A 25,295-nucleotide genomic window follows, 5' to 3' on the forward strand; every position below is an offset into this window, starting at 1 on the left:
CATAATCTCGTTTCGAGATTTCAAGGTAAAAATTTAATTTTTATTTAATTTTTACACGCACAATTTAATCGTAAAGTTTTGATACCCATGATATGGAATCGTTCCATATAAAATTTTAAAACTTCCGCTGCACCGGGTATCAATTCTGATTGATCTGAACACCGTTTTTCAACAGATATTGGAATTGAATTGTAGTTGATATATTTTATTCGGCACTCGGGAGAGGGAATAATACACTTAAGTGTTCTTGGCTATTAATTGATTGAAATTCATGAAGATTAATTAATTAGGATTGATTGTTGTTGAAACCAGGTGAAATCTATACCTCTAGACCATTTTTCTCTGATTGATTTTAATCTGAAAGTTGTGTGCGTGCTTTTAAATCTTTTAATTATTTTATTTTACTGCAAAATCCTCTAAAGTTTAATTTTCTAGATAAAATTAAGACTATTTTAATTACAAGCACTGAATATTTTCAAATTACTCCCTGTGAGATCGATATCTGATTTAATCACTATATTAAAACTTGACACTCGTACGCTTGCGAGGAATTTTTCACAACATCTCTCGAATTGCGGATCGGAGGAACAGGAGCTGCAGTTTCAAATGGACATAACTTTCGATCAGCTGAGACTTACTGGAGCTTCAGCCTGCTCACACGAAGCTCCACTCGATACCTATAGTGCGTATCTCGTTTAAAGAGACGAAGACGCTCAAATTCCAAAATGGAGATGGTCTTTCGGGGCATTTTTCCCGTATATCGCGCTGGGACCCACCGAAGCGGCCCGCGTCACCTAGTTTGCACGTTCACATCGTATGATTCAGTCTATTGCATCTTTTCTATCCGCGGATTGGACTGAAAGAGTCGGAAATAGTACGGCGAGGAATCGAAAGAACAAGAAGTACGAGTAAGAAAAAAAGAAATTAATGAAAAATGAGGTGCAACACGAGGACTTCCCGGGGGGTCACCCATCCTAGTACTGCTCTCCCCCAGGCACGCTTCATTTCGGAGTTCTGATGGGATCCGGTGCATTAGTGCTAGTATGATCGCACCCAACAGTGAATGAATTCTTTATTGTTTTGTCTCTCGAATTGCGGATCGGAGGAATAGGAGATGCAGTTTCAAACGGACATAACTTTCGATCTGCTGAGAGTTACGGGAGCTTCAGCTTGCTCACGCGAAGCTCTTCTCGATACCTATAGCACGTATCTCGGTCTAAGAGACGGAGAAGCTCAAATTCAAACCCAGAGATTGTCTTTGGGGGCATTTTTCCTATAGGGCGTGCTGGGACCCACCGAAGTGGCCCGCGTCACCCAGATCGCACGTTCACGTCCTATGATTCAGTCTATTGCATCTTTTCTATCCGTGGATTGGACTGAAAGAGTACAAAATAGGACGGAGAGGAAACAGAAGAACAAGATGTACGAGTAAGAAAAAAAGAAACTAATAAAAAAAAGGGGTGCAACACGAGGACTTCCCAGGGGGTCATCCATCCTAGTACTGCTCTTTCCCAAGCACGCATAACTTCGGAGTTCTGATGGGATCTGGTGAATTAGTGCTGGTATGATCGCACCCAACAGTGAATGAATTCTTTATTGTTTTTCTCTCGAATTGCGGATCGGAGGAACATGAGCTGCAGTTTCAAACGGACATAACTTTTGATCGGCTAAGAGTTACGGGAGCTTCAGCCTGCTCACGCGAAGCTCCTCTCGATACCTACAGCAAGTATCTCGGTCTAAGAGACGGAGATGCTCAAATTACAACCTGGAGATGGTCTTTTGGGGTGTTTTTCCCGTAGGGCGCCTTGGGACCCACCAAAGCGGCCCGCGTCACCCAGATCCCACGTTCACGTCGTGTGATTAAGTCTATTGCATCTTTTCAATAAGAGTATTGGACTAAAAGAGTCGGAAATAGGACGGCGAGGAATCTGAAAAACAAGAATTACGAGTAAGAATAAAAGAAATTAATGAAAAAGTAGTGCAACACGAGGACTTCCCAGGTGATCAGCCATCCTAGTACTGCTCTCGCCCAAGCACGCTTAACTTCGGAGTTCTGATGGGATCCGGTGCATTAGTGCTGGTATGATCGTACCCAACAGTGAATGAATTCTTTATTGTTTTGTCTCTCGAATTGCGGATCAGAGGAACAGGAGCTGCAGTTTCAAACGGACATAACATTCGATCTGCTGATAGTTACGGGAGCTTTAGCCTACTCACGCGAAGCTCTTCTCGATACCTAAAGCGCGTATCTCGGTCTAAGATACGGAGAAGCTCAAATTCAAACCCGAAGATGGTTTTGGGGGAATTTTTCCCGTAGGGCGCGCTGGGATCCACCGAAGTGGCCCACGTCACCCAGATCGAAAGTTCACGTTGTGTGATTCAGTCTATTGCATCTTTTTTATCCGCGGATTGGACTGAAAGAGTAAGAAATATGATGGCGAGGAATCGAAAGAACAAGAAGTACGAGTAAGAAAAAAAGAAATTAATGAAAAATGGGGTGCAACACGAGGACTTCACGGGGGGTCACCCATCCTAGTACTGCTCTCCCCCAGGCACGCTTCACTTCAGAGTTCTGATGGGATCCGTTGCATTAGTGCTAGTATGATCGCACCCAACAGTGAATGAATTCTTTATTATTTTGTCTCTCGAATTGCGGATCGGAGGAACAAGAGCTGCAGTTTTAAACGGACATAACTTTCGATCTGCTGAGAGTTACGGGAGCTTCAGCCTGCTCACGCGAAGCTCTTATCGATACCTATAGTGCGTATCTCGGTCTAAGAGACGGAGAAGCACAAGTTCAAACCCGGAGATAGTCTTTGGGGGCATTTTTCCCGTAGGGCGCTGGGACCCACCGAAGTGGCCCGCGTCACCCAGATCGCACGTTCACGTCGTGTGATTCAGTCTATTGCATCTTTTCTATCCGCGGATTGGACTGAAAGAGTCGGAAATAGGATGGAGAGGAATCGGAAGAACAAGATGTATGAGTAAGAAAAAAAGAAACTAATAAAAAAAAGGGGTGCAACACGAGGACTTCCCACGGGGTCACCTATCCTAGTACTGATCTTGCCCAAGCATGCACAACTTCGGAGTTTTGATGGGATCCGGTGCATTAGTGCTAGTATGATCGCACCCAACAGTGAATGAATTCTTTATTTCTTTGTCTCTCGAATTGCGGATCAGAGGAACAGGAGCTGCAGTTTCAAACGGACATAACTTTCGATCGGCTGAGAGTTACTAGAGCTTCAGCCTGCTCACGCGAATCTCCACTCGATACCTATAGTGCGTATATCGGTTAAAGAGACGGAGACGCTCAAATTCCAGAATGAAGATGGTCTTTTGGCGCATTTTTCCCATATGTCGCGCTGGGACCCACCGAAGCGGCCCGCTTCACCCAGATCGCATGTTCACATCGTATGATTTAGTCTATTGCATCTTTTCTATCCGCGGATTAGACTGAAAGAGTCGGAAATAGGACGGCGAGGAATCTAAAGAACAAGAAGTACGAGTAAGAAAAAAAGAAATTAATGAAAAAATGGGTGCAACACGAGGACTTCCTAAGGGGTCACCCATCCTAGTACTGCTCTCGCCCAAGCCCGCTTAACTTCGGAGTTCTGATGGGATCTGGTGCATTAGTGCTGGTATGATCGCACCCAACAGTGAATGAATTCTTTATTGTTTTGTCTCTCAAATTGCGGATCGGAGGAACAGGAGCTGCAGTTTCAAACGGACATAACTTTCGATCGAAAAAGAGTTACGAGAGCTTCAGCCTGCTCACGCGAAGCTACTCTCGATACCTACAGCAAGTATCACGGTCTAAGAGACGGAGATGCTCAAATTACAACCCGGAGGTAGTCTTTCGTGGCGTTTTTCCCGAAGGGCGCGTTGGGACCCACCGAAGCGGTCCACGTCACACAGATCGCACGTTCACATTAAGTCTATTGCATCTTTTCTATCCGCGGATTGGACTGAAAGAGTCGGAAATAGGACGGCGAGAAATCGGAAAAACAAGAAGTACGAGTAAGAAAAAAAGAAATTAATGAAAAATGGGTGCAACACGAGGACTTCCCAGGGGGTCACCCATCCTAATACTGCTCTCGCCCAAGCACGCTAAACTTCGGAGTTCTGATGGGATCCGGTGCATTAATGTTGGTATGATCACACCCAGCATTGATTGAAATATTTATTATTTTGTCTCTCGAATTGCGGATCGGAGGAACAGGAGCTGCAGTTTCAAACGGACAATATCTTTCGATCTATTAAGAGTTACGGGAGCTTCAGCTTGCTCACGCGAAGCTCTTCTCGATATCTACATAGCGTATCTCGTTCTAAGAGACGGATAAGCTCAAATTCAAAACCGGAGATGGTCTTTGGGGGCATTTTTCCCGTAGGGCGCGCTGGGACCCACTTAATTGGCCTGCGTCACCCAGATCGCACGTTCACGTCGTTTGATTCAGTCTATTGCATCTTTTCTATCTGCGGATTGGACTGAAAGAGTCTGAAATATGACGGAGAGGAATCGGAAGAACAAGATGTACGAGTAAAAAAAAAAGAAACTAATAAAAAAAAGGGTGCAACACGAGGACTTCCCAGGGGGTCACACATCCTAGTACTGCTCTTTCCCATGCACGCATAACTTCGGAGTTCTGATGGGATCCGGTGCATTAGTGCTGGTATGATCGCACCCAAAAGTGAATGAATTATTTATTTTGTTGTCTCTCGAATTACGGATCAGAGGAACAGGAGTTGCAGTTTCATACAGAAATAACTTTCGATCGGCTAAGAGTTATGGAAGCTTCAGCCTGCTCACGCGAAGCTCCTCTCGATACCTACAACAAGTATCTCGGTCTTAGAGACAGAGACGCTCAAATTACAACCCGGAGATGGTCTTTCGTGGCGTTTTTCCCGTAGGGCGCGCTGGGACACACCGAAGCGGCCTGCGTCACCTAGATCGCACGTTCACGTCGTGTGATTAAGTCTATTGCATCTTTTCTATCCGCGGATTGGACTGAAAGAGTCGGAAATAGGACGGCGAGGAATCGGAAAAACAAGAAGTACGAGTAAGAAAAAAAGAAATTAATGAAAAAGGGGTGCAACACGAGGACTTCCCAGGAGGTCAACCATCCTAGTACTGCTCTCGCCCAAGCACGCTTAAATTCGGAGTTCTTATGGGATCCGGTGCATTAGTGCTGGTATGATCGCACCCAACAGTGAATGAATTCTTTATTGTTTTGTCTCTCAAATTGCAGATCGGAGAAACAGGAGCTGCAGTTTCAAACGGACATAAATTTTGATCTGCTGAGAGTTACGGGAGCTTCATCTTGCTCACGCAAAGCTCTTCTAGATACCTACAGCGTTTATCTCAATCTAAGAGACGGAGAAGCTCAAATTCAAACCCGGAGATTGTCTTTGGGGGCCTTTTTCCCATAGTGCGCACTGGGACCCACCGAAGTGGCCCGCGTCACTCAGATCGCACGTTCACGTCCTGTGATTCAGTCTATTGCATCTTTTCTATCCGCGGATTGGACTGAAAGAGTCGGAAATAGGACGGAGAGGAATCGGAAGAACAAGATGTACGAGTAAGAAAAAAAGAAACTAATAAAAAACGGGTGCAACACGAGGACTTCCCAAGAGGTCACCCATCCTAGTACTGCTCTTGCCAAAGCACGCATAACTTCAGAGTTTTGATGGGATCCGGTGCATTAGTGCTGGTATGATCGCACCCAACAGTGAAAGAATTCTTTATTTTTTTGTCTCTCAAATTGCGGATCGGAGGAACAGGAGGTGCAGTTTCAAACGGACATAACTTTCGATCGGCTGAGAGTTACTGGAGATTCAGCCTGCTCACGCGAAGCTCCATTCGATACCTATAGTGCATATCTCGGTTAAAGAGACAGAGACGCTCGAATTCCAAAACGGAGATGGTCTTTCGGGGCATTTTCCCGTATGTTGCGCTGGGACCCACCGAACCGGCCCGCGTCACCCAGATCGCACGTTCACATCGTATGATTCAATCTATTTCATCTTTTCTATCCACGGATTGGACTGAAAGAGTCGAAAATAGGACGGAGAGGAATCGAAAGAACAAGAAGTAAGAGTAAGAAAAAAAGAAATTAATGAAAAAAGGGGTGCAACATGAGGACTTCCCAAGAGGTCACCCATCCTAGTACTGCTCTCGGCCAAGCACGCTTTACTTCGAAGTTCTGATGGGATCCGGTGCATTAGTGCTGGTATGATCGCACCAAACAGTGAATGAATTCTTTATTGTTTTGTCTCTCGAATTGCGGATCGGAAGAACTGGAGCTGCAGTTTCAAACAGACATAACTTTCAATCTGCTGATAGTTACGGGAGCTTCAGCCTACTCACGCAAAGCTCTTCTCATTACCTACAGCGCGTATCTCCGTCTAAGAGACGGAGAAGCTCAAATTCAAACCCGGAGATGGTCTTTGGGGGCATTTTTCCTGTAGGGCGCACTAGGACCCACCAAAGTGGCCCGCGTCACCCAGATCGCACGTTCACGTTGTATAATTCAGTCTATTGCATCTTTTCTATCCGCGGATTGGACTGAAAGAGTCGGAAATAGGATGGAGAGGAATCGGAAGAACAAGATGTACGAGTAAGAAAAAAAGAAACTAATAAAAAAATGTTGGAAAACTGGCGTTCAGATCAATCACGATTGATACCCGGTGCAGCGGAAGTTTAAAAATTTTATTATGGAACAATTCCATAGTGTGGGTATCAACCGTTTACGATTAAATTATTTGTGTGTGTAAAAATTAAATAACTGTTATGTAATTTTTACCTTCAATCTCGAAGCGAGATTATTGGACACCACACAGATTTCTCTGCGCTTCTTGTATCTCCCTGGAACTGATGAATATTCTGTCCTTCAACCAGGTCCACGAATGGAGGTTTAATCCCTCTGATAGATTGCACTAGAAAATCTATCAGAAGTTTTCTACGAAGAGAATAAACGAATTTGATTCGCTATTCCAGACTGCAATTCAAAATCACAGACCGGAATTTCTCACGCAGAGAAGGGAGGGGGGCGGCCGAAATATTTGAGAGAGAGCTAGGGTTTTCGAAAAACTGTCTCTTAAATTATGACATGTTGTGTGTAATTTCTGTACTGCAATAACTTATTTATAATGCAGGCCACTAACACCTTAGGGCCCATTAGTCATAAGTTGAGGCCCGACAAGCAAAGCCCGCATGTTCAGAAATTAATATAAAATTCATTGTGACTCCGATTGATAAACCGATTTTACCAATGTGCACAGAAACCATTTCTGCACATTTTAAAGTCAAGATAAATTTTCCTGAATCCAAATTCAGTGGTTTCCAAAAATGTACATCCCTATGTCATTTTAGGAAATCCTACTCCCTTACTCTTATTTAAGAAGTCCAACTTCTTTATTCATTAAATTTAACTCTTTAAATTCAACTATCTCAACGGGGATTAAAACTCCATTACACTGTGTGACCCTCAATGGTTCAGGGATACAGCTAGCAGTGGGCTCACAACTCCTTGTGACTCGGAACAACGATTTCCGACTTGCCCAACGAATCATGGTAAAGCGCCTAGCAACATCGCCCCATGATTCCCTAGGTATCACTGATAGTGCCTACAAGAACCAGTAGATTTTGGTTAGCGTACAGTACGGTCCCTTCATCCATATATCCCGATCGAATCAACAACCATTGGTATATCGAGAGTCGCTCAAGATTCGATAACTATGCAATACATCTTGAAGATCAAATTAGTGACATCGCATGTGCTACTAAGAAACCATTTCTTAAATCACATCAAGTACTCTGGCCAGAGATTCGTCACACTAATATCTCCTCAGATCGCATAGGATATCCACACTCGCAAGTATGTGGTGAATCCTTGACAACAATGCATCGACTCCTATATGTGTTGTAACTGTACCCAATCCCGACACCTGATGACCCCCATAGAGTCGGTAAACGAGTCAAAGCACAGTACTAGCATATAGAGTCTCCATGATGTTTCAAGTAGTAAGGACTAATGGTGTACAACCAAAACCGCGGACTTTATCCACTCGATAAGTGATAACCACTTGGAAAGTCCGCATAGGGTAGTTCGATTATTCATCCTATGAATATTCATTTGCATGCTTCGAACATCTCCATGTTCCCTACCAATGAAACGTGGTACTCCGCATCGCAAATGCTAGTCTCAAACTCGAGCGATCCTTATCCTTATTATCGGACGGCTCAATCGACTAGGAACAGTTTAGAATATACAGTGACTATAAGATGTATTTCATGATAGACATCCCCATGTTCTACCACATCTTACATACACTATAGTATATGCAAGGTCTTTATCAAAACAACAATAGTATATCATAATATAAGAATATGAAGAAAGATAAAGTCATTGCCATTAATAAAAGTGTAAATTATATTAAACAAAAGATCGTTTGTACAAAGAGTCATCAAAGCCCATAGCCACAAGTTGGCTCACTGGGCACCCACTCTTTCAATCTCCCACTTGCCCTATAGCCAACTAGTCATACTACGTAGACCCATTGCTTCGCGATGTTTGTCAAACAATGGTCCTGGCAAGGGCTTAGTAAGCGGATCAGCGATATTGTCTGCAGAGGCCACTCGTTCGACAGTGATGTCTCCTCTTTCCACATTCTCCCGGATGATGTGGTATTTCCTCAGTACGTGTTTGGATCTTTGATGAGACCTTGGTTCCTTTGCTTGAGCAACGGCACCCGTGTTGTCACAGTACACCGGGACTGGACCAACAAATTCAGGAATGACGCCCAACTCTTGGACGAACTTCCTCATCCAAAAGGCCTCTTTAGCAGCAGCTGATGCTGCAATGTATTCAGCCTCAGTGGTGGAATCCGTTGTGGTGTCCTGCTTGGAACTCTTCCAAGAGACAGCACCGCCATTGAGCATGAACACAAATCCAGAGGTTGACTTCGAGTCATCCACGTCACATTGGAAGCTAGAGTCGGTATAGCCTTCCAATTTCAGATCTCGTCCTCCATATACCATGAACATATTCTTAGTCCTTCGTAAGTACTTAAGAATGTCCTTCACGGCTTTCCAATGCATTTGACCAGGATTAGCCTGATATCTGCTCGTGACACTCAGAGCAAATGCTACATCCGGTCTGGTAGATATCATCCCATACATGATACTACCTATAGCTGACGCATATGGTACATGTGTCATATTCTCTATCTCTGCATCAGTCTTGGGACACATAGACTTGGATAAAGAAACTCCATGACACATGGGTAGATGTCCTCTTTTGGACCCATCCATTGAAAACTGTTTCAATATGGTGTCGATGTAGGTTGATTGAGTGAGTCCTATCATTCTCTTAGATCTATCTCTATAGATCTGTATCCCAAGAATGTAGGATGCCTCACCCAAATCCTTCATCGATAATCTACCTGATAGCCATATCTTTGTTGACTGCAACATCCCTACATCATTCCCAATGAGTAGGATGTCATCAACATAAAGTACTAAGAATGTCACAGCATCCTTAACTACTTTCTTGTACACGCACGGTTCCTCCGGGTTCTTGATGAAACCAAAATCTTTTATTGTTTCATCAAATTTCTGGTTCCAACTTCTTGATGCTTGTTTTAGACCATAAATTGATCTCTGAAGCTTGCATACCTTATGCTCGCTTCCCATGGATGTGAACCCCTCTGGCTGCTTCATATAGATTTCTTCCTTAATGTCTCCATTAAGAAAAGCAGTCTTCACATCCATTTGCCATATCTCATAGTCATACCATGCAGCTATGGCAATAAGGATTCTTATGGACTTGAACATTGCAACTGGTGAAAAAGTTTCATCATAGTCAACTCCTTGTCTTTGAGTGTAACCTTTCGCCACCAATCGCGCCTTGTAGGTCAATACCTTACAATCAGGCCCAAGATTTCTCTTGTAGATCCATTTACACCCTATTGGAGCAATTCCATCAGGAGGATCTACTAAAGACCAAACTTGGTTTGTATGCATTGAATCCAATTCAGACTGCATAGCTTCAAGCCATAAATTTGAATCCGCATCAGAAATTGCTTCCTTGAAGTTTCTTGGATCACATCCAATGTCGGGTTCATCTTGATCCCCTTCAAGAAGAAGACCATATCGAACAGGAGGTCTAGAAGTCCTCTCGGATCTTCTAGGTTCAGGCGTGTCCAGTAATGGTTCCTGAGGCGTAGGATCGTTATTTTGTATTTCGGGTTCTTCTCGAACTTCTTCGAGTTCCATCATCTCGCCTTTCTTATCCAATAAGAACTCCTTCTCCAAGAAGGTGGCATTCCGTGAAACAAACACCTTTGTTTCAGCAGGATAATAGAAATAATATCCGATTGAATTCTTCGGATACCCTACAAAATAACATAAGCTGGATCGACTATCCAACTTATCTCCCACTGTCTGCTTCACGTAAGCAGGACATCCCCAAATCCTTAAGTACGAATACTTAGGAGCTTTGCCATTCCATAACTCGTATGGTGTTTTGTCCACTGCTTTAGTGTGGACGTTGTTCAACAACAATACCGTCGTTTCAAGCGCATAGCCCCAAAACGAAGGTGGAAGCTCAGTGAAGCTCATCATGGATCGAACCATGTCCAACAAAGTTCGATTATGACACTCCGATACACCATTAAGCTGTGGTGTCATAGGAGGAGTCCACTGAGAGAGAATCTCATTCTCTTTTAGATAGTCCAAAAACTCGGTACTCAAGTATTCTCCACCTCGATCCGATCGAAGTGCTTTAATACTTTTACCTAGCTTGTTTTCTACTTCAGCCTTGAATTCTTTGAACTTTTCAAATGCTTCAGACTTATATTTCATTAAATATAAATACCCATACCTTGAATAATCATCAGTAAAGGTAATGAAGTAGGTGTGGCCATATTGAGTCCCAACTCTAAATGGACCACAAACATCTGTATGGATCAAATCCAACAGATTTTGACTACGCTCAGGTTTCCCCTTAAAAGGAGATTTAGTCATTTTTCCTTTTAGGCAGGATTCACAAGTAGGTAGAGAGTTAATATCAGACATATCAAACATGCCCTCTCCCACTAGCTTGTTCATCCTCCTTGAGGAAATATGACCTAGCCTAGTGTGCCAAAGGTTTGCCGGGTTTTTGCTATCGATTTTCCTTTTGTTTGTTGTTGCCGGTTTATCAGCATAATTTATTGGAACGTCTTTTAGTTTTAAGTATTATAGATCGTTTTCAAGTTGTCCATTTCCAATCAAACATTCATTCTTGTAAATATTGCAAATCCCATTCACAAAATTGCAAGAATAACTATCTCTATCAAGCATAGAAACAGAAATAATGTTTTTAATCAAATCTGGAACAAATAAAACATCTCTCAAAAACTTAAAATTGTTCTGCAAAAATGTCTCCTATAGCTTTGGATTTATCTCTGGAACCATTCCCGAGCCTTGACTGGGTCTCACCCATCCTTAGCCTATTACTTCTTGTCATCATTTGCAACTCATTGCAAATATGAGATCTACATCTGGTATCCAATACCCAAGAAGTAGTATTAAGAAAAACATTTTAATGTAAAACATACCCTTTGCAGTTCGCAACTGCTTGAGGTATTCCTTGCAGTTACGTTTCCAATGACCGGGTTTCTTGCAGTGATGGCAAACTTGTTTAGACTTGTCCAATTTTGCATGTAACATTTGGCCTTGAGATCATGGTCCAACCATTTCTCTAGTTCGGCCAACCTTTCGGCAGTTACATCAGCCGGGGCTGTTTTCGGAGAAGCCTTTTCTAACACTTTAGAAAATCTTTTCCGAACTTAGGACAATCTTAACTTATGGAATCATTCTGTATTATTTGCGCCAATAAGTTTGTTTTGTTGGAGAATAGAAACATGTGGATTACTGAGATGAAACAGACAATTATCGATGATTGTTTAAGCAATTTACTAAGACATAAAATAGGCGAAATTTATTCTATGAATCTCACTCCCACTATTTTAACGATTTCACTACCCTCTAGTGAAAACGGGAAACTGTTTTCCTTAGTGAGAACATGGAGTCCAATTGACAAACTTATGGTCCCGAATAATATCAGCCAACCATAATTCTCAAAAGGTAGAGCCCAATTGCTTCCAAAGCAACCCCCATGTATTTACCTCATGTCCAATAAGGGCCCAATAATATGACGCCGTTTATAGTGACATGTCAAGATGACCCATCAATATTAAGTTTTGATGGACGGTCGCCATGTGGATCCCCCAATAATATGAGCCGATCCCATGGGAGTTCCACCCAACTTACAACATGTGTCGATCCAATGTACAGCTTTCCGACGGACGGGCCCCCCCAATAATATGAGCCGGACCGTATCCACGGGTAGCATCACATACATTGACCGTTGATGGAAGGTAGGAACATTTAAACAAATTTAAATTTCCTTTATTTATCTTGATATCAATTTTAAATCATATTTAAAATGAGGGATTTTTAATTATGAAAATTTGTCTCATCATTTTCAATTTATTGTATGCTTGCCGGATTCATACAATTATGTCTAAAACATGCATACAATCATAATATCATATATTATATATAGGATGATCGATTCCATTTCTAATTGACTCGTGGTTGCCAATCACGAGTCTTAGTCCAATCCTAGGTAATATGCAGTATGCAATGCAATCCTATTACATTAGCTTCCAATTTATATTTCTTCGTCTTTATTGTCTGCTGGGCCCACCATCTTCAAATCTTGATCTCCCACTAAATCTAATGTATTTACAATAAATAGCAATGACAAGTAGGGGATACATTTTAGGGGTGGGAACGAGCCATAAACCAAGCCCGCTTTTATTACATATGACATTCATATTGGGCCATAAACCAGGCCCATTAATAAAACCAACAACAATAAAACAAATGTAAATTCCTAACATACACCTACAAAATTGGTCATGGCAATCGATCATCCTTATCCAATAACATTTAATTCAAAATTAATTTATTGGATATCATGCATATGGCAATTTAAATTTAAACAGGATAAAATCATATTTTATATATAAAATCATATTTTACCTTTTATTAAATAAAATCATATTTTATCTACAGAATCTAATTTTATAGATAAAATCATATTTTACTTAATATATACATAAGATCAAATCTTATCATCAATTGTACCAAAAATAATTGATTTCAAAATTCAATTTAAGGATAAAATATTAAAATTTTCCAAAAATTCAAATTTATCCAAAAATCAATTTTAAAATTTTCGGACTCGAACAATTCGATCCGATGCCTCGTGAACCAATCAAAAACAATTTTTGACCGGACCAAAAATAAAATTTTAACACATTAAAATTAATTTAAATAAAATAAAAAAAATAATTTTTCCCGCGGGCCGCCCGGGACACTCCCGGGCTGGCCCGCACCCGTGGGCGCGGGCCGGGGCAGCCCGGCTGCCCCTTTAGGGCAGCGACAATCGCTGCCCTGGCGGCGCCTGGCGCCGCCCTGCGCTGGGCAGCGCCGAGCGCTGCCCTGGCGGCGCTGAGCGCCGCCCCTGGGCGGCGACATGCGCCGCCGTGGGCGGCGTTGTGCGCCCCCTTTGGGCGGCGCCGTGCGCCGCCCGGGGCAGCGACCGTCGCTGCCCCACCGGGCAGTGATCCCATCGCTGCCCGAGTTTTGCCCGGAAAAAATTTTTTTTTTTTTTTTTTATTTAAAATATTTATTTTGTTTTAAAAAACCAAGACTCAAAAATTTTTTTTTTGTACAATCGATTAATTTAATCGTTTGATCTGAGCAACCTGGCTCTGATACCACTGTTGGAAAACTGGCGTTCAGATCAATCACGATTGATACCCGGTGCAGCGGAAGTTTAAAAATTTTATTATGGAACAATTCCATAGTGTGGGTATCAACCGTTTACGATTAAATTATTTGTGTGTGTAAAAATTAAATAACTGTTATGTAATTTTTACCTTCAATCTCGAAGCGAGATTATTGGACACCACACAGATTTCTCTGCGCTTCTTGTATCTCCCTGGAACTGATGAATATTCTGTCCTTCAATCAGGTCCACGAATGGAGGTTTAATCCCTCTGATAGATTGCACTAGAAAATCTATCAGAAGTTTTCTACGAAGAGAATAAACGAATTTGATTCGCTATTCCAGACTGCAATTCAAAATCACAGACCGGAATTTCTCACGCAGAGAAGGGAGGGGGGCGGCCGAAATATTTGAGAGAGAGCTAGGGTTTTCGAAAAACTGTCTCTTAAATTATGACCTGTTGTGTGTAATTTCTGTACTGCAATAACTTATTTATAATGCAGGCCACTAACACCTTAGGGCCCATTAGTCATAAGTTGAGGCCCGACAAGCAAAGCCCACATGTTCAGAAATTAATATAAAATTCATCGTGACTCCGATTGATAAACCGATTTTACCAATGTGCACAGAAACCATTTTTGCACATTTTAAAGTCAAGATAAATTTTCCTGAATCCGAATTCAGTGGTTTCCAAAAATGTACATCCCTATGTCATTTTAGGAAATCCTACTCCCTTACTCTTATTTAAGAAGTCCAACTTCTTTATTCATTAAATTTAACTCTTTAAATTCAACTATCTCAACGGGGATTAAAACTCCATTACACTGTGTGACCCTCAATGGTTTAGGGATACAACTAGCAGTGGGCTCACAACTCCTTGTGACTCGGAACAACGATTTCCGACTTGCCCAACGAATCATGGTAAAGCGCCTAGCAACATCGCCCCATGATTCCCTAGGTATCACTGATAGTGCCTACAAGAACCAGTAGATTTTGGTTAGCGTACAGTACGGTCCCTTCATCCATATATCCCGATCGAATCAACAACCATTGGTATATCGAGAGTCGCTCAAGATTCGATAACTATGCAATACATCTTGAAGATCAAATTAGTGACATCGCATGTGCTACTAAGAAACCATTTCTTAAATCACATCAAGTACTCTGGCCAGAGATTCGTCACACTAATATCTCCTCAGATCGCATAGGATATCCACACTCGCAAGTATGTGGTGAATCCTTGACAACAATGCATCGACTCCTATATGTGTTGTAACTGTACCCAATCCCGACACCTGATGACCCCCATAGAGTCGGTAAACGAGTCAAAGCACAGTACTAGCATATAGAGTCTCCATGATGTTTCAAGTAGTAAGGACTAATGGTGTACAACCAAAACCGCGGACTTTATCCACTCGATAAGTGATAACCACTTGGAAAGTCCGCATAGGGTAGTTCGATTATTCATCCTATGAATATCCATTTGCATGCTTCGAACATCTCCATGTTCCCTACCAATGAAACGTGGTACTCCGCATCGCAAATGCTAGTCTCAAACTCGAGCGATCCTTATCCTTATTATCGGACGGCTCAATCGACTAGGAACAGTTTAGAATATACAGTGACTATAAGATGTATTTCATGATAGACATCCCCATGTTCTACCACATCTTACATACACTATAGTATATTCAAGGTCTTTATCAAAACAACAATAGTATATCATAATATAACAATATGAAGAAAGATAAAGTCATTGCCATTAATAAAAGTGTAAATTATATTAAACAAAAGATCGTTTGTACAAAGAGTCATCAAAGCCCATAGCCACAAGTTGGCTCACTGCCCAAGAACGCATAACTTCGGAGTTCTGATGGGATCCGGTGCATTAGTGCTGGTATGATTGCACCCAATAGTGAATGAATTCTTTATTTTTTTGTCTCTCGAATTGCGGATCGGAGGAACAGGAGCTACAGTTTCAAACGGACATAACTTTCGATCAGCTGAGAGTTATTGGAACTTCAGCCTGCTCACGCGAAGCTCCACTCGATACCTATAGTGCGTATCTAAGTTAAAGAGACGGAGATGCTCAAATTACAAAACGAAGATGGTCTTTCGGGGCATTTTTCCCGTATGTCACGCTGGGACCCATGGAAGCGGCCCACGTCACCCAGATCGCACGTTCACATCGTATGATTTAGTCTATTGCATCTTTTCTATCCGCGGATTGGACTGAAAGAGTCGGAAATAGTACGGAGAGGAATCGAAAGAACAAGAAGTACGAGTAAAAAAAAAGAAATTAATGAAAAATGGGGTGCAACACGAGGACTTCCCAGTTCTGATGGGATCCGGTGCATTAGTGTTGGTATGATCATATCCAACAGTGAATGAATTCTTTATTGTTTTGTTTCTCGAATTGCGGATCGGAGGAACAGGAGCTGCAGTTTCAAATGGACATAACTTTCGATCGGCTAAGAGTTACGGGAGCTTCAGCCTGCTCACGCGAAGCTCCTCTCGATACCTTCAGCAAGTATCTAGGTCTAAGAGACGGAGACACTCAAATTACAACCCCTAAATGGTATTTCGGGGCGTGTTTCCCGTAGGGCGCACTGGGACCCACCGAAGCGGCCCGCATCACCCAGATCGCACGTTCACGTCGTGTGATTACGTCTATTGCATCTTTTTTATCCGCGGATTGGACTGAAAGAGTCGGAAATAGGACGGCGAGAAATCGGAAAAACAAGAAGTACGAGTAAGAAAAAAAGAAATTAATGAAAAAAGGGTGCAACACGAGGACTTTCCAGGGGGTCACCCATCCTAGTACTGCTCTCGCCCAATATCACTTAAGTTTGGAGTTCTGATGGAATCCGGTGCATTAGTGCTGGTATGATCGCACCCAAAAGTGAATGAATTTTTTATTGTTTTGTCTCTCGAATTGCGGATCGGAGGAACATGAGCTGCAGTTTCAAATGGACATAACTTTCGATCTGCTGAGAGTTACGGGAGCTTCAGCCTACTCACGCAAAGCTCTTCTCGATACCTACAGCGTGTATCTCGGTCTAAGAGACGGAGAAGCTAAAATTCAAACCCGGAGATGTTCTATGGGGGCATTTTTCTTGTAGGGCGCGCTGGGATCCACCGAAGTGGCCCCTGTCACCCAGATCGCACGTTCACGTCGTGTGATTCAGCCTATTGCATCTTTTCTATCCGCGGATTGGACTGAAAGAGTCGAAAATAGGACGGAGAGGAATCGAAAGAACAAGATGTACGAGTAAGAAAAAAAGAAACTAATAAAAAAAGGGGTGCAACACGAGGACTTCCCAGGGGTCACCCATCCTAGTACTACTCTTGACCAAGCACGCATAACTTCGGAGTTCTAATGGGATCCGGTGCATTAGTGCTGGTATGATCGCACCTAACAGTGAATCAATTCTTTATTTTTTTGTCTCTCGAATTGCGGATTAGAGGAATAGGAGCTGCAGTTTCAAATGGACATAACTTTCGATCGGCTGAGAGTTACTTGAGCTTCAGCCTGCTCACGCGAAGCTCCACTCGATACCTATAGTGCGTATCTCGGTTAAAGACACGGAGACGCTCAAATTCCAAAATGAAGATGGTCTTTCGGGGCATTTTTCCCGTATGTCGCGCTGGGATCCACCGAAGCGGCCCGTGTCACCCCGATCGCACGTTCACATCGTATGATTCAGTCTATTGCATCTTTTCTATCCGCGGATTGAACTGAAAGATTCGAAAATAGGTCGGAGAGGAATCGAAAGAACAAGAAGTACGCGTAAGAAAAAAAGAAATTAATGAAAAAAGGGGTGCAACACGAGAACTTCCCAGGGGGTCACCCATCCTAGTACTGCTCTCGCCCAAGCACGCTTAACTTCAAAGTTCTGCTGGGATTCTGTGCATTAGTGCTCGTATGATCGCACCCAATAGTGAATTAATTCTTTATTGTTTTGTCTCTCGAATTGCGGATCGGAGGAACAGGAGCTACAGTTTCAAACGGACATAACTTTCGATCGGCTAAGAGTTACGGGAGCTTCAGCCTGCTCACGTGAAGCTCCTCTTGATACCTACAGCAAGTATCTCGGTCTAAGAGACGGAGACGCTCAAATTACAACCCAGATATGGTTATTCGGGGCATTTTTCCCGTATGGCGCACTGGGACCCACTGAAGTGGCCCGCATCACCTAGATCGCACGTTCACGTCGTGTGATTAAGTCTATTGCATCTTTTCTATCCTCGAATCGGACTGAAAGAGTCGAAAATAGGACGGCGAGGAATCGGAAAAAGCAAAAGTACGAGTCAGAAAAAAAGAAATTAATGAAAAAGGGGTGCAACACGAGTACTTCCCAAGGAGTCACCCATCCTAGTACTGCTCTCGCCCAACCTCGCTTAACTTCGGAGTTCTAATGGGATCCGGTGCATTAGTGCTAGTATGATCGCACCCAACAGTGAATGAATTTTTATTGTTTTGTCTCTCGAATTGCGGATCGGAGGAACATGAGCTGCAGTTTCAAACGGACATAACTTTCGATCTGCTGAGAGTTACGGGAGCTTCAGCCTTCTCACGCGAAGCTCCTCTCGATACCTATAGCGTGCATCTTGTTTAAGAGACAGAGACTCTCAAATTCCAACCCGAAGATGATCTTTCGGGGCATTTTTCCCTTAGGGCGCGCTGGGATCCACCGAAGCGGCCCGCGTCACCCAGATCGCACGTTAAAGTCCTATGATTCAGTCTATTGCATCTTTTTTATCCGCGAATTGGACTTAAAAAGTCGGAAATAGGTGTTGTGAAATTTCCTCGCAAGTGTACGAGTGTCAAGTTTTAATATAGTGAATAATTCAGATATCGATCCCACAGGGAATAAAATGAAAATCTTAGTGCTTGTAATTAAAATAGTCTAAATTTTATCTAGAAAATCAATAATCAAGAATTTTGCAATAAAAAAAAAATAATTAAGATGATTTTAAATAGCACGCACACAACTTTCAGGAATAATCAATCAGATAAAAAACGGTCTAGAGGTATAGATTTCACCTGGTTTCAACAACAATCAATCCTAATTAATTAATCTTCATGTATTCCAATCGATTAATAGCCAAGAACACTTACGTATATTATTTCCCTCTCCCGAGAAACAAATAATGTTTATCAACTACAATTCAATTCCAATATTCCTATTAAGAATTTATTGCAGTGATCTATCACAAAACAATGTTCTCTTTAAAAGCTCTGTTAAAATCATACACTCTCCCGAGCTGTATAAATAATTAGCAGTGTATTTTCTAATGTCCTATTCAAAATCCCCTCTCCCAAGCAATGACTTCAAATAAATATAACAAATCAATTATTGATCAGATAATTAAAAAGACAATCAATTCTAGAGAAAACAATTAATCTAGAAGAAATTCAATTCAATAAAATCAAAATTTCATGAAAGCGTCTACACCAGGTTCCATCCGACCTCTAGACTATAAAAATTAGTTCATAATAAAATTCTGAAAACAATAAATAATAAATCCAAACATGTTCAGAATTAAATAAAAGATAAGAAACAAATCCGTCGTCGACGCCGTGTCCGGACTATCAAACTCCGTCTTCGTTCTTCAAGTTAAGCTTCAGAAAATCTCCAGGAAAATCACACGATCAAACCCTCTGATTTCTAGTGTGTGTGGAGGCTCTCCTCCCTTCTCCTCTGATAAAAATTCCTTTTTATATTGCTCAGCAAAAGCCAACAAAATCCAGCCCAAGAATTAATTGCCCGATTTAATAAAATTTCCAAAACAGCAATGGAGCGGACGCTCAATTGACGGCACGGGCGCGCCTTCAACTCGTAATTTCCAATTCTCAGATTTCAGAACTCTGCGCGTTTGCTCTTGAAGAAGCGCTAACAAGGAGCGCTAAAGAATTCTTTCTTGGCCCAATAACAAAAAGCCCATTAACCTCTCCTGACTCTGTACGTTGTTTCCTTTTCTTTTCTTCTTTCTTCTTTTCTTTTCCTTTCTCTTCTAAACTTCTTATTTTTCTCCTCAAAATTCCATAATTCACAAAATCTCGATAATTTCCTACAATCACAAAAACAAAATAATACCCACATAAATCTGCTCGAAACAAATATTTAACAATTAAAATCATATATAAATTAAGTGTATAAAATACACTTATCAAATACCCCCAAACTTAGACTTTTGCTAGTCCCGAGCAAAACTATTAAATTCTAAAAACTCATTCCATCAAAAAACAACAAGAATAGTCAAGAAATATTATGGAACAATGGCCTCATCAATGATTTCAAAAAAATATCAAATCCAATCATATCCAACCTACTAACACTTGAAAGTTTTAGCCAATCACAAAATAATAACCGCATAAACTCACAATCTCCGCAACTCAAGTTCAAAACATCATTCTCCAAATTCAATTCAAACATTCATAGATCATGAGGACTTTTCAAGGATAGCATAGGATCAAATATAGGATATTAATCAAAAACACTCACAAATAGGTAAATGCAAAGAATAACAGTGTGTAAGAGTTTAGATCAAAATTCATAATCATTAAAAGCATCAATCAACAGTCCATAGGCTAAATTCTCGCAACTCTTCTCTACTAGTATATTGGGCAACTGAGACTCGGTCAATAGGACTTATTTAGCTTATAATGTAAGGCCTGGCTCATGGCTACAAATGAAGTATAAGAATTCAAAAATAAGGAATAATTCACATTCATGCTCTAATTCTAATTTCAACTCGTTTTCTTTCACAATTCACTTCTATTTCAATTCACTTCATTAAAATTTCAACTTTTTCACAACTCTTCTTTTTCACAACTTTTTTTTTCTTTTTCCCAACAATTTCAAATTTTTTTTTTTTACTACCTTTTTCTCATCTTTTCAATTCATCCACCACACCAATCCTTTTTCTCACAAATAAAACTAGGAGCATAAAACATTTTAGCATTCAAATTACTCCCTTAAAGGTAGGAATTAGTGTATAAGCTATCAGGTAGTCAATGTAGGACCTTGAAATAATGACGAACGGGGGTTTAATCACACGTTTACACGCATGCCATTCGATTTTCAATAAAGCTCAAACAAGGTACTAGGGATAAAATAGTAATAGGTAGCTTGAAAGGCTCAAACGAATTCAGAAAAATCGCCTAAATCATTCCTAATCTCAGTTTTGCCCGTATTTCGCCTCGAAGAGTGTTCGAATTAGTTCTAGACAAGTATCAATCCACAATTAAATCATACAAATCTCAATCAGTGCAGAAAAAATAATCATCAGCAGTTAACGATGATTTTCACAAAAAAAATTCAGATTTTCTCGTACCTCAATGTACTAATATACGTGTAGCTCAAATGGGCAACTAAGGATAAATTAAATGAAAATTAGGCCCAAATATTTCAAACAATGCCTCAATCATATCTATGTCTGTATGTCTCAAAAATCAGATTCAAGTATTAATCACAAAGTATATAGGAAATTGTTCATCTAATTGGTTCCATATTTTCAAAAATATTTGTCACATAGGTAGACAATCATGGATTTCAGTTATAGCACAAAAATATTTTTCATCAGCCATGCATCCATTTCTTTCTTGACTCCTTTTAAATTCAACTCAACTAAATTCAAAAAAATTTATCTATTAAGCACAACAACACTCAACTAATTCTTCCCCCCAAACTTAATATAATCATTGTCCCTAATGATTAAAAACAATAAAAGCACAAGGGACACGGGACGTGTACCTTCGACACCGAGCATCAGTACCCGGTGTTATCAAAATCATCTCCATATCACATGAACATCCAAATGATCTTGCAAAAATTTGACATTGCATGATATAGAGAAGCTAACGAGCATGATGTTGGGTGGTTAAGTAACTTGCACGCTCTGAGATCTTGCTCGCATGGATGGTGAAGCTACTTAGTGCATGGTACCTGCGCTGTTCATATGCTTGCTTGCTCTTGGAGGAGATCAGGAGGCTGCACTTTTTCGCATGGTTTGCTGCACAGATGGAAGCTGTGCATGGCGATGTAGCAGCTAGTGAAGCGCATGAGGGAGCAGATATGAAAATGGTTTGCATAAGACGTGCAGCAGCTGGTAGGAGCTTATGGCATAATGAATCGCAGATGATGTAGCAGCTGATCACATGTCTGAAAGAGGGAAAAGATGCGCGATTGCGCTTAGTCTCGCGCAGAAGAGGATGTCTTGTTTGCGCGTTAGCTCTTTGGGCAGCGCTGTTGGTGGGTTGAGGGGCGAGATAGCGCTTGGAGGAGGAGGGGAGATGCTCGTTAGCGCATTTGGGGAGCGCAGATGATGAATGGATGCGCGATGGCGCAAGTGCTGGCGCGGATGGGCGATAGCGCTTTGGCTCGCGCTAATGAGGGATGGATGTTGGCGTGTGATGCGCGATAGCGTGAAGGTAAGCGCCCTTTGGGAGTGCGTTAGCGCTATAGCATGCATGGTTGGTGCATCAGTGTGGCGCAGGAGAAGCGCGAGCGCTCGGCAAGAGTGGTGCGGGCGCTCCTTTCAGACGCAAAATAACTCCACTTTCGTCCAGGTAAGTGGGAGCGCCCGCGCCTCTTGCTCGAATTTGAGATTTTTGGAGCCTGCAAATTTTTGAAAATTAAGAAAAATTAGCTCAAAAATTTAAAATAATTAAAAAAAATACTTAAAAAAATTAAATAACAAAAATTAAATAAACTAAAAATAAAAACAAATAAAATAAAATAAAAGAAAATGCTTGGGTTGCCTCCCAAGTAGCGCTTGGTTTAAAGTCGTCAGCCCGACTTTAACGGGATTAATTCTTCCCTTTATCTTTCACTCGCCAAATAAATTCCACGAACCGCCTTTTAAATTTTGCTTTTTCGTGGCCTTCTTTGGTGGTTTTGGCGCTCTCACGTTCGATGAATCAACCGCAATGTCGGCTTTTGAACGACCCTCCAAATTCATAACCGGCTCTATCAAGCATAATTTTTCAATAGGGGTGTTAGATGACTTCATGAATATATTAAAAATTACACTCTCACCGTCCACACCCATTGACAATGCACCTCTCTTCACCTCTATCTTGGCATCGGCAGTGGCCAAGAAAGGTCTCCCCAATATCAGGGGCATGTTTGCATCCTCCTCCATATCCAACACAACAAAATCCGCTGGAAAAATAAATTTATCTACTTTTACCAAAACATCTTCAATGATTCCAAGCGGATATGTGATAGATCGATCAGCCAACTGCAACGCGATCATGGTGGGCTTCACCTCACTAAGTCCTAAGCTCCTGAAAACAGACAAGGGCATGAGATTATTGCTAGCTCCTAAATTGCAAATTGCATTATTAAAATAAGAAGAGCCAATAGTGCAAGGAATAGTAAAACTCCCTGGATCCTTAAGCTTTTGTGGCATCTTCTTTTGGAGCACCGCACTGCACTCTTCCGTTAAATTCACTACCTCATTCTCTAGCAGCCTCCTCTTCTTGGACATCACCTCCTTGATGTGAATCTTCTTAAAAATCTCCAAGAACTTGGAAAATTGCTCGTCCAATGCTTTCTTCTTGAACCTTTGCGGGTATGGAAGTGAAGGTTTATACATCGGTTTTGGCTCAGATTCAAGCTCCTTCTCTTTATCCTCAACTTTTTCCTCACGTTTCTTATCCGCAATAGTAGGAATTTGGACTCCAATGTCTTTGGCACTCCTCACTTCGATGGCATTGCACTGCTCCTTGGGATTCACCTCAGTATTGCTAGGGAACTGGCCGCGATTATTGTCCTTCAGTGCGTTCGCCAACTGCCCAATACTAGTCTCCATGGATTGCAACACTGCGCCCATGTTGGCCATGTGCGTCTCCAAACTGTCAAGTTGAGATTCAGTTCTCGCCATTCTCTTACCTGATTCCTGCACAAAAGTACTAACCACATCCTCCAAAGATGGCTTACCATCACCATTATTAGTATTGTTAGCATATGAAAAATTTTCATTATTCCGCAAATTAGGGTGAAAAGTATTGGGAATAGGATTACCTCTATAGCCTCCATATCCTCGGTAGCCATTTGGATTTATATAATTGACTTGCTCTATGGCCGGTGATCCTTCAACTCCAGTTGAATCTGCAACATTAATTTTATTCAGAGAAGCTACCTGTGTAGTCAGTGCAGATAATTGAGCAGTGATGGACGTGAGAGGATCCACTGCATACACTCGAGCTGGCTTCTTTACTCCTATACGCTCCGATGGCCATTGAAAACTATTGACCGTCATCTCCTCCAACATATCATAAGCCTGAACATGATCCTTCGCAAATATAGTACCTCCAGCAGCAGAATCAACATTCATCCTTGTAGGCGCATTCAGTCCGTTGTAAAACCACTCGATCTGTTCCCAATCTGTAAAATTGTGGTTAGGACAACGTCTTAATAATTCTTTATACCTTTCCCACGCCTCGTATAACTGTTCAGTGTCCATCTGCCAGAAGGTGCTGATCTCGATCTTCAGTTGGGTGGTTTTGGCAGGAGGAAAATATTTTGCAAGAAATTTTTCTGCCATCACCTCCCAAGTAGTGATGCTTCCAAGTGGCAGTGATTGCAACCAACTTCTGGCTTGATCCCTGAGAGAAAACGGAAACAAGCGTAAGCGTATAATATCTTCAGGAACACCATTAAATTTTACCGTATCGGTTATCTCCAAAAAGGTGCGTAGGTGTAGATAAGGATCGGCAGTGGCGCTCCCATTAAATTGGTTCTGTTGAACCATCTTGATCAATGCAGGCTTCAGCTCAAAATTGTTTGCATTGATAGTTCCTCGAGCGATTACAGAATAGTGAGCCTGGATCGTCGGTCTGAAGTGATCTCTAATAGGCACTAGGGGAGCTTGATTTGCTTCTTGTTCAGCCATTCTTTCAATTTCTTCTCTTCTAGCTCTTCTTAAAGCACGTGCAGTGCGCTCGATCTCCGGATCAAACAATAGAGAATTAGCACTTTGAGATCGTTGCATAGACTGCAATTAAAAGATAAGAAAAAATTAATTAGTAACTTAAAATAAAAAAAACTCTAAATTAAAATCTAGACTAATTGGTAACAAGACTAAAAAAAATAATCAAAATTTACTCCCCTGCAACGGCGCCAAAAACTTGTTGTGAAATTTCCTCGCAAGTGTACGAGTGTCAAGTTTTAATATAGTGAATAATTCAGATATCGATCCCATAGGGAATAAAATGAAAATCTTAGTGCTTGTAATTAAAATAGTCTAAATTTTGTCTAGAAAATCAATAATCAAGAATTTTGCAATAAAAATAAAATAATTAAGATGATTTTAGATAGCACGCACACAACTTTCAGGAATAATCAATCAGAGAAAAAACGGTCTAGAGGTATAGATTTCACCTGGTTTCAACAACAATCAATCCTAATTAATTAATCTTCATGAATTCCAATCGATTAATAG

General features: G+C 41.4%; 13 non-coding genes and 2 pseudogenes across 13 annotated transcripts; all 15 read right to left on the reverse strand.

The window, feature by feature from the left end:
• Positions 1-936: 936 nt before the first annotated feature.
• On the reverse strand, positions 937-1,055 carry LOC140868810 (5S ribosomal RNA). The gene has a single exon (XR_012146211.1). It is a non-coding gene; the product is annotated as a 5S ribosomal RNA (ribosomal RNA).
• Positions 1,056-1,457: 402 nt separating this feature from the next.
• On the reverse strand, positions 1,458-1,576 carry LOC140869076 (5S ribosomal RNA). The gene has a single exon (XR_012146468.1). It is a non-coding gene; the product is annotated as a 5S ribosomal RNA (ribosomal RNA).
• A 399-nt stretch (positions 1,577-1,975) lies between these two features.
• On the reverse strand, positions 1,976-2,094 carry LOC140868301 (5S ribosomal RNA). Its single transcript, XR_012145725.1, has one exon. It is a non-coding gene; the product is annotated as a 5S ribosomal RNA (ribosomal RNA).
• Positions 2,095-2,494: 400 nt separating this feature from the next.
• LOC140869058 (5S ribosomal RNA) lies at positions 2,495-2,613 on the reverse strand. Its single transcript, XR_012146451.1, has one exon. It is a non-coding gene; the product is annotated as a 5S ribosomal RNA (ribosomal RNA).
• Positions 2,614-3,013: 400 nt separating this feature from the next.
• On the reverse strand, positions 3,014-3,132 carry LOC140869555 (5S ribosomal RNA; annotated as a pseudogene).
• A 401-nt stretch (positions 3,133-3,533) lies between these two features.
• On the reverse strand, positions 3,534-3,652 carry LOC140870488 (5S ribosomal RNA). The gene has a single exon (XR_012147447.1). It is a non-coding gene; the product is annotated as a 5S ribosomal RNA (ribosomal RNA).
• Positions 3,653-4,044: 392 nt separating this feature from the next.
• On the reverse strand, positions 4,045-4,163 carry LOC140868512 (5S ribosomal RNA). Its single transcript, XR_012145926.1, has one exon. It is a non-coding gene; the product is annotated as a 5S ribosomal RNA (ribosomal RNA).
• Positions 4,164-4,565: 402 nt separating this feature from the next.
• On the reverse strand, positions 4,566-4,684 carry LOC140869034 (5S ribosomal RNA). The gene has a single exon (XR_012146426.1). It is a non-coding gene; the product is annotated as a 5S ribosomal RNA (ribosomal RNA).
• A 400-nt stretch (positions 4,685-5,084) lies between these two features.
• On the reverse strand, positions 5,085-5,203 carry LOC140870306 (5S ribosomal RNA). The gene has a single exon (XR_012147273.1). It is a non-coding gene; the product is annotated as a 5S ribosomal RNA (ribosomal RNA).
• A 400-nt stretch (positions 5,204-5,603) lies between these two features.
• On the reverse strand, positions 5,604-5,722 carry LOC140869162 (5S ribosomal RNA). Its single transcript, XR_012146550.1, has one exon. It is a non-coding gene; the product is annotated as a 5S ribosomal RNA (ribosomal RNA).
• A 400-nt stretch (positions 5,723-6,122) lies between these two features.
• Positions 6,123-6,241, reverse strand: LOC140868585 (5S ribosomal RNA). Its single transcript, XR_012145995.1, has one exon. It is a non-coding gene; the product is annotated as a 5S ribosomal RNA (ribosomal RNA).
• Positions 6,242-16,620: 10,379 nt separating this feature from the next.
• LOC140869577 (5S ribosomal RNA) lies at positions 16,621-16,739 on the reverse strand (annotated as a pseudogene).
• Positions 16,740-17,140: 401 nt separating this feature from the next.
• LOC140868710 (5S ribosomal RNA) lies at positions 17,141-17,258 on the reverse strand. The gene has a single exon (XR_012146114.1). It is a non-coding gene; the product is annotated as a 5S ribosomal RNA (ribosomal RNA).
• A 401-nt stretch (positions 17,259-17,659) lies between these two features.
• LOC140868604 (5S ribosomal RNA) lies at positions 17,660-17,778 on the reverse strand. The gene has a single exon (XR_012146013.1). It is a non-coding gene; the product is annotated as a 5S ribosomal RNA (ribosomal RNA).
• A 400-nt stretch (positions 17,779-18,178) lies between these two features.
• On the reverse strand, positions 18,179-18,297 carry LOC140868702 (5S ribosomal RNA). Its single transcript, XR_012146107.1, has one exon. It is a non-coding gene; the product is annotated as a 5S ribosomal RNA (ribosomal RNA).
• Positions 18,298-25,295: the final 6,998 nt, after the last annotated feature.

Source organism: Henckelia pumila, chromosome 4 (genome assembly GCF_033568475.1).
Source record: "Henckelia pumila isolate YLH828 chromosome 4, ASM3356847v2, whole genome shotgun sequence".
Taxonomy (NCBI): domain Eukaryota; kingdom Viridiplantae; phylum Streptophyta; class Magnoliopsida; order Lamiales; family Gesneriaceae; genus Henckelia; species Henckelia pumila.